The 15,552-nt window shown below is 41.0% G+C and overlaps 1 non-coding gene across 1 annotated transcript; it reads left to right on the forward strand.

The window, feature by feature from the left end:
* The first annotated feature begins 12,853 nt into the window (after positions 1-12,853).
* On the forward strand, positions 12,854-12,922 carry TRNAE-UUC (transfer RNA glutamic acid (anticodon UUC)). The gene has a single exon. It is a non-coding gene; the product is annotated as a tRNA-Glu (tRNA).
* Positions 12,923-15,552: the final 2,630 nt, after the last annotated feature.

Here is a 15,552-nt window from a genome sequence, read left to right on the forward strand (position 1 = left end):
ACAGATAATTCTGGCTCTGAAGCAAACCTTATATTTGTATTATTTCAAAGAGTGTTCTATAACTCTCTCTCTCACACACACACACACGTTCTTTTGAGGCGTGTGCAGTCATTTCCTCAGATTCAGTTTACTGTCACTAGCTGAGCATCTGGTTCCAGGATTTTAGGCCCACCAGACACATTTTTTTTACAAGAAATAAATAAACACATTGAGCACATGAGAGTTTACTAAGGGTATTGCTGTCTTGCTTTAGGGAAGCACCAGATGGACATGGCAAAACACATACACAGAAATGTACAGGAGGGTTATGATGCAGAAGAGCTCTGTTTGTAGTTTGTAATCAAAACAAAACTGGATATCTCCTACCTCTTTTAAATCTTTTCTATTGAACCTGTCTGGCTGTACATTTCATATCTTGGAGCAGGATAGAGACCTATGAAGATGTCACCAGAATGGTTTGCAAAGGCTCCATTATTGCACATGGTTGCACATGCAGAAGCCAGGAATTATAGGTCAAAATGGAAGAGACTCAGTAAGTGAGGTCTAATACTCGGCTCTGATACTCACTGCCAATAGCCTCCCAGCCTCTGACATTTGTATTGAAGTTCAAAGAAGAAAGCGATAAAAGACTCTGCATTACCCATAGGACTAATATTCTATTGCTGTATCAAATTGGTTCTTTTTATAAGACTTTGTATGTATGTATCAATCAATCAATCAATCAATCAATCAATCAATAGCTAGCTAGCTAGCTATCCTACTCACTTTATTTGCAGGCAAACAAAACAGTTTGTTTATTCCTGGGATAACCCAGACAGAAAGTGAAATATATTGGAAAGAATAGCCCTAGGGTGTAATCTTCAGTCCGTAATACCAAGCCATCTTTTTAATCCCACAAGGGTAATGTTACTAGGCCAATTGGAAGAAGAAGAAGAAGAAGAAGAGGAGGAGGAGGAGGAGGAGGAGGAGGAGGAGGAGGAGGAAGAAACACCCCTTCTAACAAGGTAGTGAAGTGGTGTCAGGACTGGAAAGAGAAGCCCCATCATCTGCATACTAGTAACTTTGTAATGCATTTGTTTGGCTTGAATTATAACCCACACTTCCCATGTAGTGCATACAAAGACTGCTCTCGACAATTTACCCAGGGTTAACTGCCACTGAATTTGGCAGGGCTTAATGAATAGATGTGCGTAGGCTTATGACTGCCAAGCTAGACTGAAGGTCAGACAAGAAGATGTTTCTTTCCATGTATTTGTAGCCTTCACAGATAAATTTAAACAATGAATACAAAGTGTGGGGATCTTACTGCAAATCTAAAAGCGACACCTTTCCAGTATGTTCAACTTTCCCTTCTCCTATGCCGTGGCTGTCTGCAGTTGATTGCTCCAGGTAAACTTCTCCCTTCCCAGCTCCAATATTAGCAGCCGGCTGGGAATGCAACCGGCTGCAAGGAGGTAAGGCACATGGGCTGGAGGGGGAAGAACAGTGAGCACCCCTTTTTCATATGCTGCTTTTATTGTTGCAGTAGAACAGAATACTTCAACAGAGTGGGCATGTGAATGATGTCTCTAATGTTATTTATTTAAGTCACTTATCTACTGTCCTCAAAAGTCCCGACCCTCCACCTGGCAGTTTACACCGTTAAAATATCAATTCAATTAAAATCAGAAAGCATTAAGTAAGGGAAGCCAATAAAACCAATCCAAAACCAGGTAAGAGTTACAATTAGTTAAAAGCCTGGCAAAATAAAATAAGCTAAAGGCTCTGTCTGCCTAAAAATCATCAAAGAAAGGGCCGACCTAATTTCCCTTGGGAAGGAGTTCCACCGCATGGGTGCCACCAATGTATATGGCTGGCTCTGCCCTTACTTGAGAATACATCCCACTGAAAGGGATTGCACACAAAACTGTATTTTGTGGTCTGTTCTCTGTACTGCACTGCCCAAAAGATTTCTTGCAAAGATCTGTCCCCCTGGAGCGATGGGTTCCAGGAAGCTATTTTTATTGTTGGTAGATTTTTATGGGCAATGCATAGGGAAGGTGCTTTAAATGAAAACCAAGTTTATGCAATGCAATATTGAGTTTTAGTGCTGTGCATTTTATTGTGTTGCATAAGCACTTAGAGTTTGGAATAAGTGCTTTTAAAAATAAATCCAAATGACTCGGTAAATTATGGAGGAATGGAGCCTTGTTTTCATCTAAATTGTGCTGCATTTACATCAGTGTAACTATGATCAATCTCTGCAGTTATATTTGATTTTCACCGGAATAAAATGAAAGGGTATTGAAATCCATGAAGTCTAGAAATGGGGTTTGGGTTTGGAGTTCAAACTGCTACTTACAAACATAATAAAGAAAGGCGTCTGCTAGATCAAAGCCATTATGACCTCCTCCATCATTGTGACTCATCCTTGAGTCTACAGAATGAGAGAGCAGTTCAGTCTGGGTGACAGGGTAGTGTCCATGTATAAGCTGCAGTAGTACGTATTTTGGTGGAGGATGTCAATTATTATATAACCTGTATGATTGACACAGGGGGCATGCACACTTTTTGGGGGGAGACATACACATGACTTCTTCACCATCCTCAAAATGCCAGCTTTTAAAAAACATTTAATTCAGATTTCCCCTTACCATGGAAAATCCAGTAAGTAAAAAGAACTCATTATACATCTGCAGTGGATATACCTGCATGTCCAGATGTCCAGAATGAGAATAGGGAATGGAGGGCTGGGAAAGACAGACTGATGAGAGGGGCAAGAAACACAGTCCGCATACTTTCGGTTAGGCTCCTCCTACTAGTATGGGCAAGCTGGTTGTGGAATAGCTGTGAATATCCAGGTCTGGAAAACTGGAATGTGTGGAAACTTGCATGCCAGTTCTGTGCACATAAAAATCGGAATTACTCATTTGCAATGTACAAAGCCCCTGTCTGGAAGCACCCTTGCTCATGCAGAACAGACATCAATTCACCAACAGGAAAGTATCCCTGAAAGTATCCAGGTGATTAGAGTGTTCCTGAGCACATCCTTTTTTGATGGAGAACTTTCTGACTTGGGATTGAACGAGTGGTGAAATGTGTGTGCCATTTAACACATCAGATAATTTAGTCTTGTTGCCTAAGTCAGGTGTGGGGAAACTTTGGCTCTCTAGATATTCCTGAGCTGCAACTCCCATAATCCTTAGCTGTTGTCTATGCTTGCTAATGCTGATGGGTGTTGTAGCACATATCTGACCTGAGTTGAAGAAGATGAATATTTTATATATTTTAATTTGAAAATTTCAATAGTATTAATTTTTAAAGCTTTCAAAATAGTTAATTTAACCTTATAGGTTACACAGATGTGTATCCTATACTAGTCTAAAATTACTTAACAATAGGGATGGATGGACCTGTCACTTTCATTTTCTCCCTGTTTCTCATTTTTCCTGTCAGTTCCATCACATTTCCAAATCAGTTCGAGATATTTTTTAAGGTTCTTCTTAAAATTTGTTAGCATGCAGTTTTGTCTATTTTTCCAAGCAATTTCCCCTAACGTAAAGCATGTTCATATGCTATTTTCTCTAATATATGCAGTGTTAAGTCAGTGGTATAGAGTTGTGTTGGCATATCTGAACAGTTGTAGTGGTGCATCTTATGTTCTGCTAACGACGACATATCTTTAGTATAGCATCACACTATAAAATGCTAAATGAATTGGCTCCTCCTTTGTCTGGATTATGAAATGAAGGCATCACCAGACTGGCCCATGATCGGCGGGCAGTGTTGCCATGCTCAGTGGGGGGGGGGGCGTGGCTGTGATTTTTGCTCTCTCCTGTATTTTTGCAGCAGTATATTTTCTCCCCCCCCCCCATCGTCTGCTTTGGGCTCAGTAAGTCTAGGATTCAACAGATGTTGTGCCAGTAGAACAGCAGCATATTTCTACTGCCAGTGTAATTTGTGTATTGGATTGCTCTGGCCAAGTCCTATTGAACTAGATATGTTTAAGCATATGCTTAACGCTCCCATTAATGTGCTTAACTTCAAGCGGGTTGTGCCCAATCAAAGCCCAAGCTCAGTAAACAAAGCACACTCAGATTGGACAAGCCAATAGTAGAAAATAAATGCAATGGACCGTTAGATATGTAAAATATAGCAATTTTCTAACAAAATGCCATACTTAATATGTCTAAAGGTCTGTGGTGCTATACTACCAACCTGTAAAATAATAAGATGACTTTATCTTGTAGTATATAACACAGTGAGTTTTTACAGCCTATTATACTCTTACAGTTGGGGTTTTAAATGATTTGATCAGATAAATTCTGCTTAACCTCCTGCTGGGAGTTTAGGAAAATATATTGAATGGGTCCCAGAATAGTATTCCTTAAATTCTATTGTGTCTTATAGATTGTTGCATCTTCCGTTCCTTTTCAAAAGTTCCCAGGAATCAATTTAAAATTACATCTTGTAGAGGGCTAAATTTGCATGATGTTCTTTTAACATATCATCACAGAAATATTTCGTTCTACAAAGCCAGCTGCCCATAATATTTATTGCCACGCTGTTCCTATTGTTTCCTTCTGTATAAGCCCTGATTCCTATGCATTTTTGTTCACCTATGTTAGGTTCCAGTTCCTCCCATTCTGGCATACGACACCTATAATCGAGTTAATTACCTTTAAAGAAGGGATCAACAAATTATTACAGTGCAGGACTCCAAAAATCAAAATAATTTTTGGACACCCAGGTTTCCCCAAAAGGAACAGTTAAGGTATATATTGATAACTGGGCTTAGGTGATACGTAGAGGACAATGTGCCACTTTGGGCAAACTGTTTGGAATTCTTGCTGAACAATGGCATTCATGTGAGATGCTGGCATTTTAGGATATAAGGACCTGGCAATTAGGTTAGAGAAAACATCATTCTGAATAAGATGCTAAAGAACGCAACCAGCATCTTAGCAGATTTGGAATCAGAACATTGATGGATTGTGTTGAAGAATGTGCTGGAATGTATCAAAGTGACCTGAGTAAAGTACAGTGGTACCTCTGGTTATGTACTTAATTCATTCTGGAGGTCCGTTCTTAACCTGAAACTGTTCTTAACCTGAAGCACCACTTTAGCTAATGGGGCCTTCCGCTGCTGCCACGCTGCCGCCGTGTGATTTCTGTCCTCATCCTGAAGCAAAGTTCTTAACCCGAGGTACTATTTCTGGGTTAGCAGAATCTGTAACCTGAAGCATATGTAACCTGAAGTGTATGCAACCTGAGGTACCACTGTACTGCCAAAAAGCAGGCATTCCAGTTAACACTTCCTCCTGCTTAGATTATGGACTCTCCTAATCTGCCATTTACATAGGTTCCCCTACTAAAAGGATTGGTGTAAAAGTGGATTTGGTCCTGTCTACATTCACTTTGCCCCATTCTTTCTCATGCCACAGTCCAAACCTTGCCCTCTCAGAAGTAAATTCTGTTGAATTCAGGTAAACCTGATTAGGATCACAGCCGCATAATCATGCAGCAGAAGACACATTATGATGCATCAGAAGACAACCCTAACCCTAACCCTAGGGCAATAATTCAAAGTCTCATGCGTAGAGCAAAAACTACATCTTGATTACTTTGTCAGGGCAATATAATGCTCTTTTTGTGCTGTTCTTAATGCATATTTTGTATGTACTCCATTTCTATACATTTATTTATACCCCACCCTTTTCCCAGACAGGGACTCAAGGCAGCTTACAAATAGGAACAGCTAAAAACATTTAAAAAAGCAACATACATACATTAATTTAAAAAACGATTACATTTTCCTAATTTGTTGCTTTTTCTTCTATGCTCATAACATCTTCTATACAGACAGAATATTATTCTCCAAATGAAGCATCATGTATTGCTTTCAGTTCATTTCAGCTACAATTTTGAGTCTGTGGTCTTCCTCACTGCTTATGTCTTATTCCTTGACCAACAGGTTGCTAAAGTGCAAATATGAGCCCAGATTAGATTATCAAATTAACAGAAGCTACTGCTTTCCCTTCCTTGGGGGCTTCCAAAATCCTTTACATCTGCTGAGGCAAAATAGATGAGAATTATCCATGCTCCAATCCCTTCTAATTCTCTACTTTTCCAATTTCTCTTAACTTTTTATCACCCTCTGAATGCTCAGAGGCAGACCCATTGCAACCTTGCAAGCATCTTAGGCAAAATAAGAGCCCTTATTATCTTTGGTTTCTGCAATGGCCTGATTTCCCCCAAAGTCATATTGCTCTCTTTCACTAGGGTGGAAAGTCTAGAGACCCTCTTCCACCTGCCAGCACAACACAGTTTTTCTAACTGTCAACATCTCTGCTGATAGGGGTGCAGTTCACTTCTGCATTAGACCTTGGATATCTTAAAGTATATTGCATTGTACAATCAGGCCATGTACTCAGGCCATGCACCCTCAGTAGGGTGGCCAGATGCAAAAAGAACACCACTCCATTGTTGCACAGAAGAGAGGATTTAGGCAGGTGTGGCTTGATATGCCAGTTCTACCTGCTGAAATCCCCTCTTCTGCAGAACTATTGAAGGTGCAGGTGTGTCCCCCTCTTTTCACATCTGGCCACCCTAGCACTTGGTGATCAAGGTCAATGATTCAGCATTGCACATCCAAGTAGACAGAGATATCTTGTAAATGCCTAAAGCCCTTCTCTCTAATCCCGTCGACAGTGGCATTTGGGACTTCAGCCTTTCAGCTTTGTGTCAAACATAGAGCTGCCCCTGACTGGTAACAATGTTCTTTTAATTCAAGGCCAATAATTATTAATAAATCTGTACCAGTCGGCAGGTGATTGAGTTAGAAGCAGCCTTCCTTACCTTAGAGAATGCATGTGGATTTATGAGCAATCAGGGGAAATAATCGGGAACAGCTGGATGTGAGGCTTCCGGCTTTGCCTTGGAGCTTTTCGGCGGCTCAGCTGCAAGATCTGCATGCCACAATTGGCCTCTGGAGAGCGGCAAAACATCTCCTCTCTTGAAGTCGTGTTATTTTAACATCTGGAGCAACATATAGTGGAGGCTGAGAGCGCAATGAGAATACGTTGATGATCGGATTAAGGAAAATGCCACTAAATTATTTCTTGGCTGGGTTCAGTAGTCTGAATCTGCATGGGTGCCAATGTTAAAACAAACACTTAAAAAACCATAGATGTTGATTAGATGCTAGATTTGTAGTATTCCTAGTAAGGCATATGGGAATAATTTTCATCCCTTTATTTTCCATTGTGCTGTTCTTGAAAATTATCATAATGCTGTAAGAGGACAAACGAAGCTGATGAATGTATTCCATTTGAGCAGGTCAACAGGATGTTAAAGAGCAAACCGGAGAAAGATGGATTGCTTTGTTTGAGGCCTTGACAAAGCTTTCAGCCTCACAATCCCAGATGTTTTATGTTTGTACTGTCAGCAAACGAATTCCTGCTAGTCACATTGTACAAAGGAGTTATATATGTTAAAGATGGGTCTTTATCTGTTACCGAACTTCTGAAATATGTGTGTGTTCCTCTGAATATTCTCATAATGAACTAAGTGCCATCCCCCCCTTTTTTAATGTAACTAAAACATGGTGAGGGATTCTACTAATGAAAGATTTATAAGATCTGAAGAGAAACCATTGTATCATTAATGAGTACCATCAATGGAAGCCCTGTGCAAGGACTTCAACTTGTGCAGTGGGTTTTTCCCCTTGTTTGCTTCCCAAACCCCCCAAATCAGCTCGGGGAAGGTTTGGAAGAAGGGCTGCAATGACAAGACTCTGTCTGGACAGCCAAAAGGCTTGCACTGATGGAACAACCCTCATCAATTCTAGTCAGCATGACCAGTGATCAGCAATGATAGTAGTTGTAGTCCAACAGTATCTGCAGGGCTACAGGATAGCCTCCCCTGCTTTAAATGCTCGTGGGATGGATCAGAAATTGAGTGAACGCTATTCCATGCAAACTGCCACTTCTACATTAAGGAAACTAGCATGTCAGGGAGGACCAGTGGGAGATACAACAGAGAGAGAGGAGAGGGAAAGAAGTATTAGGAAAAGATTGAGGGAAGAACATATATAAATACAGTGAAACACACTTAGGTATTGCTTCATCCGGAAGCGAGGAAAAAGGCAGGAGTGAGGAACATTTTTACCCTTGGGGTAGTCTCTCAGGGGTAGTCTGTTGGTGTGGTCATGTGCAAGTAGGGCTGGGGAATAAATTTGATTCAATTCACATTTAAAGACAAACACACCTAATTCATTCTTTTCAAAACAATACCCAAACCAATATAAAGCCATGCTTTGAAATTTGCATTTCTCTGAATTTTTCAAATGCAGCTCTCCTGTCAAATAGTGTGGCTGGTGTGTGTGTGTGAGAGTGCATGCACGTTATGATAAGGCATGCTTTAAATGCGTGTGTTAGAGAAAATAACATACAAAATTGCACTGCATTAGGGGAAATTGTCTTGCCAAAGGTAAAACTGAATTTTTAAAAAGTATATATGAGAAGAAATTCTCACTAAAATGTGGGTGAATGTTCATGTGGAAAAGTGGAGAACTGAAATTAGCTGCAGAAAGGTGAGAAAATGAGAGAAACAGAAATTGCCTGCCCATCGCTACAGACAAGCAGGGTAAGGGGCTGGAGCAGTGGGAGGGGAGACCCAAAAGACAGCAAGGTCAGAGCCACACCCACCCACACCACCCGCCCATAAGCATCCAAAAGGCTTCCTGTAAGAGGCAGGTGTCAAGAAAGACAGGAAGGCAGCATTGTATTTTATAAAAGGAGAATCTACCCCTCCCTCCAAAAAACCCCAACTTGCACTTGCCCCAAATTTCCCTCTGCTACCCTTCAGTTAAAGATTTTTAATTCTAAGCCCAGCATCTTTTCACGAATATGTCATGAATGCTTGTGGCACTCATTACATATGAAACTGGGGTAAACGTCATCCATCATTATGAGGTCTGTCAGCAGTTAATAGAGGTAAAACCAACTGTCAGTAAGAGCTGGGCTCTAATCCGCTGGTGCAGGTGCAAAACAAGATGGAGATCTACTGGGAATCTAATTTATTAAACATATGATAAAAGCCTATTATCTGTAATGGCTCAAAGATAAGAAGTCTATTAAAGATTCTTCCCACAATGAAGCTTGGCTGGTTCTTGCTAGCTGAGGAGCTGGCCTTCTTTTTGGATTATTTCATGCTATAACAACCCAGGTGAGAGACAAGAATACCCTGCTGTATCATTTCTATATTTAGCCCAGCTCTCCAGTAAATTGCACTAATGATATACTGACATTTACACAACCTGTCTCAGGCATATCACACTTTGTCAATACTAAATGAGCCTGGCTATTTACATAGTCACCTATATAATTCCTCACGAGAGTTACTGGCAGTGTACATTTTTCTGGCTCTTAAGAAACCCCCAGTTGGAATTTTACAACTTATAGCTATGTTGGCGATCATCTATAAAGTCAGATATTAAATCTGAAAATGTTGTCTTGCGTGTTTTGCACCTTGCCTGCCTTGCAAAAGAAAAGGAGGGTGGGAGTTGATGTTTCATTAATGTGGCAATCAAATAGGAGCAATATTATTTCATAGCATATTGGCAAAACCATTTTTCCTTTTACTGTTTTATCATATTAGAGGATGTACATCATAGGAACCTGGAGACATCCAACATAATGAAATACTTGGTGGGTTAGCAATGGGAATAGCTACTTCTTTTTGTCTTCACATTCTACTCTGTTTTTCTCTTTGAAACTGGAGTAAAGTGTTCCAGAACAAGAGTTTTCCATCTTTTCATGGTACAGTACTGAATGCAATTTGTTGTCCAGCTGTGCAAAAAATGCCTTGATGTCTTCAATATAAGTGAATACAGTTTCTGGTAAATTAAAAATATGTTCTTTCTTGCAGAGCAATATGTTAATAATATTGATACTGTTGTGAACTGCCATGAGATGATGGTGATGATTGGCGGTATAGAAATATTTTAAATGAATGAATAAAACACACACAGAGAGAATATACTGACATTGTGGCTAAATGCTTAATGAAGCTTTGTAAGGTAAAAGTTCCGGAACTTAGAGAGTTGCGGAATCATACAGCCTAAACAATAAAACAATTTCCTTAGAATCTATATGAAATGTTTCTTTAGATTTGGATACTGCAAAAAATAATATTTTGGATATACTGAACTCCACAGTGTTTATATAGGAAGGCACTGTTGAAGATAGATAGATGTTGGAGGTGTAACGCTGAACATTTCTTGTTGAGGCATATGATTGTTAGTTTCTGTTCTTATCACTGTGCAGCTGCGTGGAGTCACAGGACTCTGTTTACATTCCAGAGATCTTGCAGTCTCACGGGAAAGGGAGACAGGATGTGACGTTAGTGGTTTCCGGTTTCCTTTGTTCATTTGTTCCTTTGTTCAGTTGCTCTCTGCTTTCATAGAGAGAGGATGTCTTTTGTGTTCTGCGTAGTTTAGAAATAAAACTCTTTACAATGTAGCCAAACCTCTTGTCTCTTCCCTGTGTTGGGAACCCTGCTGGATAGAATGTGCTTGAGACCTTATCAAAGGCTCAGGTCATTAAACACGACAGAGGTGATTTCAAAGGCTCAGCTTGGAGGAAGATGAGGCCTTATTGGCTTGGACCAGCGGAGTTCCGACAAAGATGTGGGCTTGTCCAGTGATATAGTCTCTTTGGTCTGAAGTTCTTGTCTGTATCAATTTTGTATTGGCACAATCCTTGAAGTTTGTAGGTGTCAGTATATGTTCATGTACTTTAAAATTATATTTCTGCAGTGTGGGTATTAATGACTCTTATGGTCACTGAGACTTATACTTCAAGCCTGGAAGAATAGATGCCCTCTGTCTATCATGCAGTGATCTGAAGAACTCACTGCCCCAGTTACATTTGAACATATTTCATATAGACACCAGTTTCATGTAGATACCTTAGTTCAACATCTGGAGGGCTTATATTACTTGTTATGTTTAACTTAAGGTGGATTTACAGATAATCACTGTATACTTAATGTGATCTTCTGGTAATATTATTATTATTTAATTATCATTTAATTTAATTTTCTTTTTGTTAAATTTGTGAATTAAAAATTAAGACATATGAAAAACCAACTTGGCTAATATGGCCAGAACTCTCTGTCCCAGGCAGCTCTTTCATCAAGTTGACCATCGGGGATTAGAATAACTATGTATAATTGTACTATATAATTGTCTTATGAAATTGAATGCCTCTACTGTGCTACTTTTGTCATTTTTAACTATTATATTTTTAATGTACTGTTATCACAATTTCATTTACCTATTTTATTAGTTTTCTTAAATGAATAATAATAATAATAATAATAATAATAATAATAATAGCTGGGAGCAAGTACAGATGCAAGAAATTGCCTGCCAAGAAAAGTGCAGTGCGCTTTCTTCTGATCCTCTGAGCATCAGTAAGTCAACAGCTTGACTCCCTGAAGGGATTTTGTGTAGAAACATAAAGTTTTGTCTCTGTTATTCAGCATTACATTGTCAGCAGCAATGATTTTTAAAAAATCCTAAAGCGGGATGCAAATGACAAGGGCAACATATGGGGCCAAGTGGCAGAAGACATTGCAGGCTGTTCTGGGCTTGGTGTTATAGATATGATAGCAGATGGGATGCTTCAGCAAAACATATATCTTCACAGGGAGTCAACGACTGACGTTTCTTAATCAGAGATTTCTTCTCTTTAATCTGGGGGATCTGGGAGTGGCACAGTGAGAGATGAGAGCTCAGTGGCATTGCATGGTACCCCATACATTACCTTGGTATAACCAGTTTATATTCAGGACCTCATGGGCCACCATATCTGATGTCATGGAGTAATTTCCTCCTTCAATCACTCCATAACCAACTGAGTATGAGGATTTCCTTTCAGTACATGGCCTTGTGTGTTGTATACTTGCAGTCATTTGGAGCTACCACACCACAAACCCTCAACTTCAGTGGACCTGAAGAAGATAATGTAGCTTGTGTGTCAGATGGCACGGGGGTGGCGCTGTGGGTTAAACTACAGAGCCTAGGACTTGCCGATCAGAAGGTCAGCGGTTCGAATCCCCACAACGGGTTGAGCTCCCGTTGCTCGGTCCCTGATCCTGCCAACCTAGCAGTTCGAAAGCATGTCAAAGTGCAAGTAGACAAATAGGTACCGCTCCGGCGGGAAGGTAAACGGTGTTTCCTTGCGCTGCTCTGGTTCACCAGAAGCAGCTTAGTCATGCTGGCCACATGACCCGGAAGCTGTACGCCGGCTCCCTCGGCCAATAAAGCGAGATGAGCGCCGCAACCCCAGAGTCGGCCACGACTGGACCTAATGGTCAGGGGTCCCTTTACCTATTTTTTACCTCTTTTGCAGGTGCTTTAGGGTGTCCACCAGGCCAGACAATTCTGTCTCCACCTGCAACTGCCACCTGCAATACTTGCCAATTGTGCCCAAATTCAGAAGCCAGTCAGTGGAGTGAGCCCACCATACTTAGAGAGTATGGCAGAAAAAACGTGTAGCTTAGGACAATTATGGGAGACACTAAAAAATTCCTATTCAGTCCCCTTTCAACAGGCAAGTGGCTAATCCCATACTCCTTGGAGAAAGGGTCAGGTGGAGAAAGGGTCCTAGGGACATGGACACATTTTAAAGGGGAGCCCTTTCTATTCTACTGAGCATGCTCAAGCCTGGTCCCACCACATCTTCCTTCCTTTGCTGAGGGGCTAGGGCAAACCCACCACCAGTGAATGCTGGAGGAGTACCCTAATTTTGGCACATGGCAGAAATTATAGTGTTGCTAGGTTGATAAGGAAGGAGCCATAACAAGGGCTGTAGCTCAGTGGTAGAGCTCCTGCCTTTCATGCAGGAGATCCCAGGTTCAATCCCTGGTGTCTCCATATCGGGTGGAGGTTGTCCCCTGTCTAAAATCATGGTTAGTTGCTGGGAGTCAGTGCAGATATATTCAGCTAGATGGGCCAATGGTCTGACCTGGTATAAGACAGCTTTCTACCTAGACAGCATCTTAAAAAGTAGAGACATCACCTGGCCAATGAAGGTCCGTATAGTAAAAGCTATGGTTTTCCCAGTAGTGATGTATGGAAGTGAGAGCTGGACCATAAAGAAGGCTGATCGCCGAAGAATTGATGCTTTTGAATTATGGTGCTGGAGGAGACTCTTGAGAGTCCCATGGATAGCAAGAAGATCAAACCTATCCATTCTGAAGGAAATCATCCCTGAGTTCTCACTGGAAGGACAGATCCTGAAGCTGAGGCTCCAATACTTTGGCCACCTCATGAGAAGAGAAGACTCCCTGGAAAAGACCCTGATGTTGGGCAATATTGAGGGCACAAGAAGAAGGGGACGACAGAGGACGAGATGGTTGGACAGTGTTCTCGAAGCTACAAACATGAGTCTGACCAAACTGCGGGAGGCAGTGGAAGGCAGGAGTGCCTGGCGTGCTCTGGTCCATGGGGTCACGAAGAGTCGGACACGACTAAACAACAACAACAACAACAAGATCCTTAATGAACACAGTGATGTGGTCATGTTTTCAAGGAAAATCAGGTCAGTTTATTTTATTTTTTTTAAAAAAGCTACTATGAATGGAAATTTAGAATTAGATCTGCCAGAAGGACCTTTTAAGGCTACCTGCCGGAGTCTAGCTTGTGCAGAGCAATAGCAATATGACTCCAGATTTTGGTACCCAAGACTGCTGCAAAATGAGGAATCAGGAGTTGGATTGGAGCGACAAGTGCAAAGCTACAATATTATGACTGCCAAACCAGGACTGATATTAGGCATTTTAAGCACTGTCAACGTCAATTTGACTACACAAGCCAAAAGAACAAAACAAAATCCCTTTTACTGGTGACCAAGGCAATTGTGAAGAAGTTCCTGAGTCAGGAGTGCTATTTCTCTGCTCAGCATGTATACCAATTGCCAAGCTGTTAAATCTGTAAGAGAAATTAAAATTTTAATAATAAAGTGATTCACAATATAGTCTATGGTACTTGTATTATATGCCTGTGCCTTGCTTTTTTCTTTTTACTCTTGTTCTCTGTGATAACCTTCTGCATTTCTATTTTCTGCAGCAGCAATGTGCAACTGTACCATGGGGCCAGTGGGACAAATTCATTTTGATTGTAAAATTCCATTGACACTAATGGAGTTTTATACCCAGAAAGAGTTTGGCACAATGTCCTTAGATTGCTTTTTATTCACAGTTTGAATCAGAATTGTTTTTCCCTTGGGGGCAATTGTGATTAAAGATTTCAAAAAGACCACCAATGCTTGGGTTTTATGGTGTGGTGTAAAACAATGGGACGTAGGGTTCGCTGTCGGCTAAAATAACAGATTATACAATACGTTTTGCAGCATGACTTGTAACCCATGCAGGTGCTTTGGCTGCCCAGGTTTGGGAAAGTGTTTCAGCAGCTGACGGGTTACCATCCTGCGGAAAAGGAGATAGTACTGAGCTAAATGGTCTCTCTGAGGTCCATGTCAAACAATAGATACCACCAATTGAAGGCCATCAAAGCCTGACATTCTTGGCAGTCACTCCGAGACACTGGGATGGGGACGTTGTACATACTGGGGTATCACCGCATTGTAGGGGGTTTTGGTGGCCTCTCCATCTTTGCATACAAAACAGCTCCAATGTGAGAAAGAAATGGAAAGCACTATCAGCCTCTTAGACCCCATAAAAGTGTCACAAGCTGGCTTGATTTCCACAGTAGTTCCCCACCTCTGTCCTCCACCCCAGAATAGGGCTAAAAGATACGTCCGGGTCTGTGTGATTTTTCTCTGAGCCTGTATGGACTGTATTTTGAAATAGACCAGTTGCCCGCTGAGGAAAGAATAAAGTCATCTTCAAGGTGCGGCATCCTTTGCCATCTGACTGAAACCCTAGATACAATCTCTGTGGGGTGTTCGGGTCACCTTCCTTCATCTTCCGTTGGGACTCCAAGCTTTCTCTCGAGACAATAGAAGAGATTCACGTTCCTCCCCGCCCCCTCCAAAAAGAAACCTTTTCATTTGGATCATTATTTAAATGTGATGCCATCTGAGGTGATACAATTACATGAGGGACCTGGGCCTGCACTGTTGCTGAATGTTTGGTATCACCTTATATGCAGCACTCTATATCTACATTTCAGAGCCCCATGAAAACACATCAAAATGCATGCCTAGTGATAGCATCAATTAATGATGTGCTTGTTTGCTTTGCCTTTGTAGATACCATAAGACCAGCTAAGATCTGCCTCTCAAGGCAGTCACAGTGCATAGGTACAGTATAGGTGTGAGTCAGATTGTTATTGGGTATGTGGGAAGGTACCATAGAATAACAGATCAATGTTCCATATGGCTCAATATTATTATGATTGGCGGCAGCTTCCCAGAGTTTCAGACAGGAATATTTCCCAGACCTACCTGAATATTCCAGTGGATAGCAGTAACAATACTGCCGAATGCTTTATATTTTATTCTTAATGAGAGTCACATACAAAGGAGGGAGGGAGGAAATAGA

Source organism: Podarcis raffonei, chromosome 3 (assembly GCF_027172205.1).
Source record: "Podarcis raffonei isolate rPodRaf1 chromosome 3, rPodRaf1.pri, whole genome shotgun sequence".
Lineage (NCBI taxonomy): Eukaryota > Metazoa > Chordata > Lepidosauria > Squamata > Lacertidae > Podarcis > Podarcis raffonei.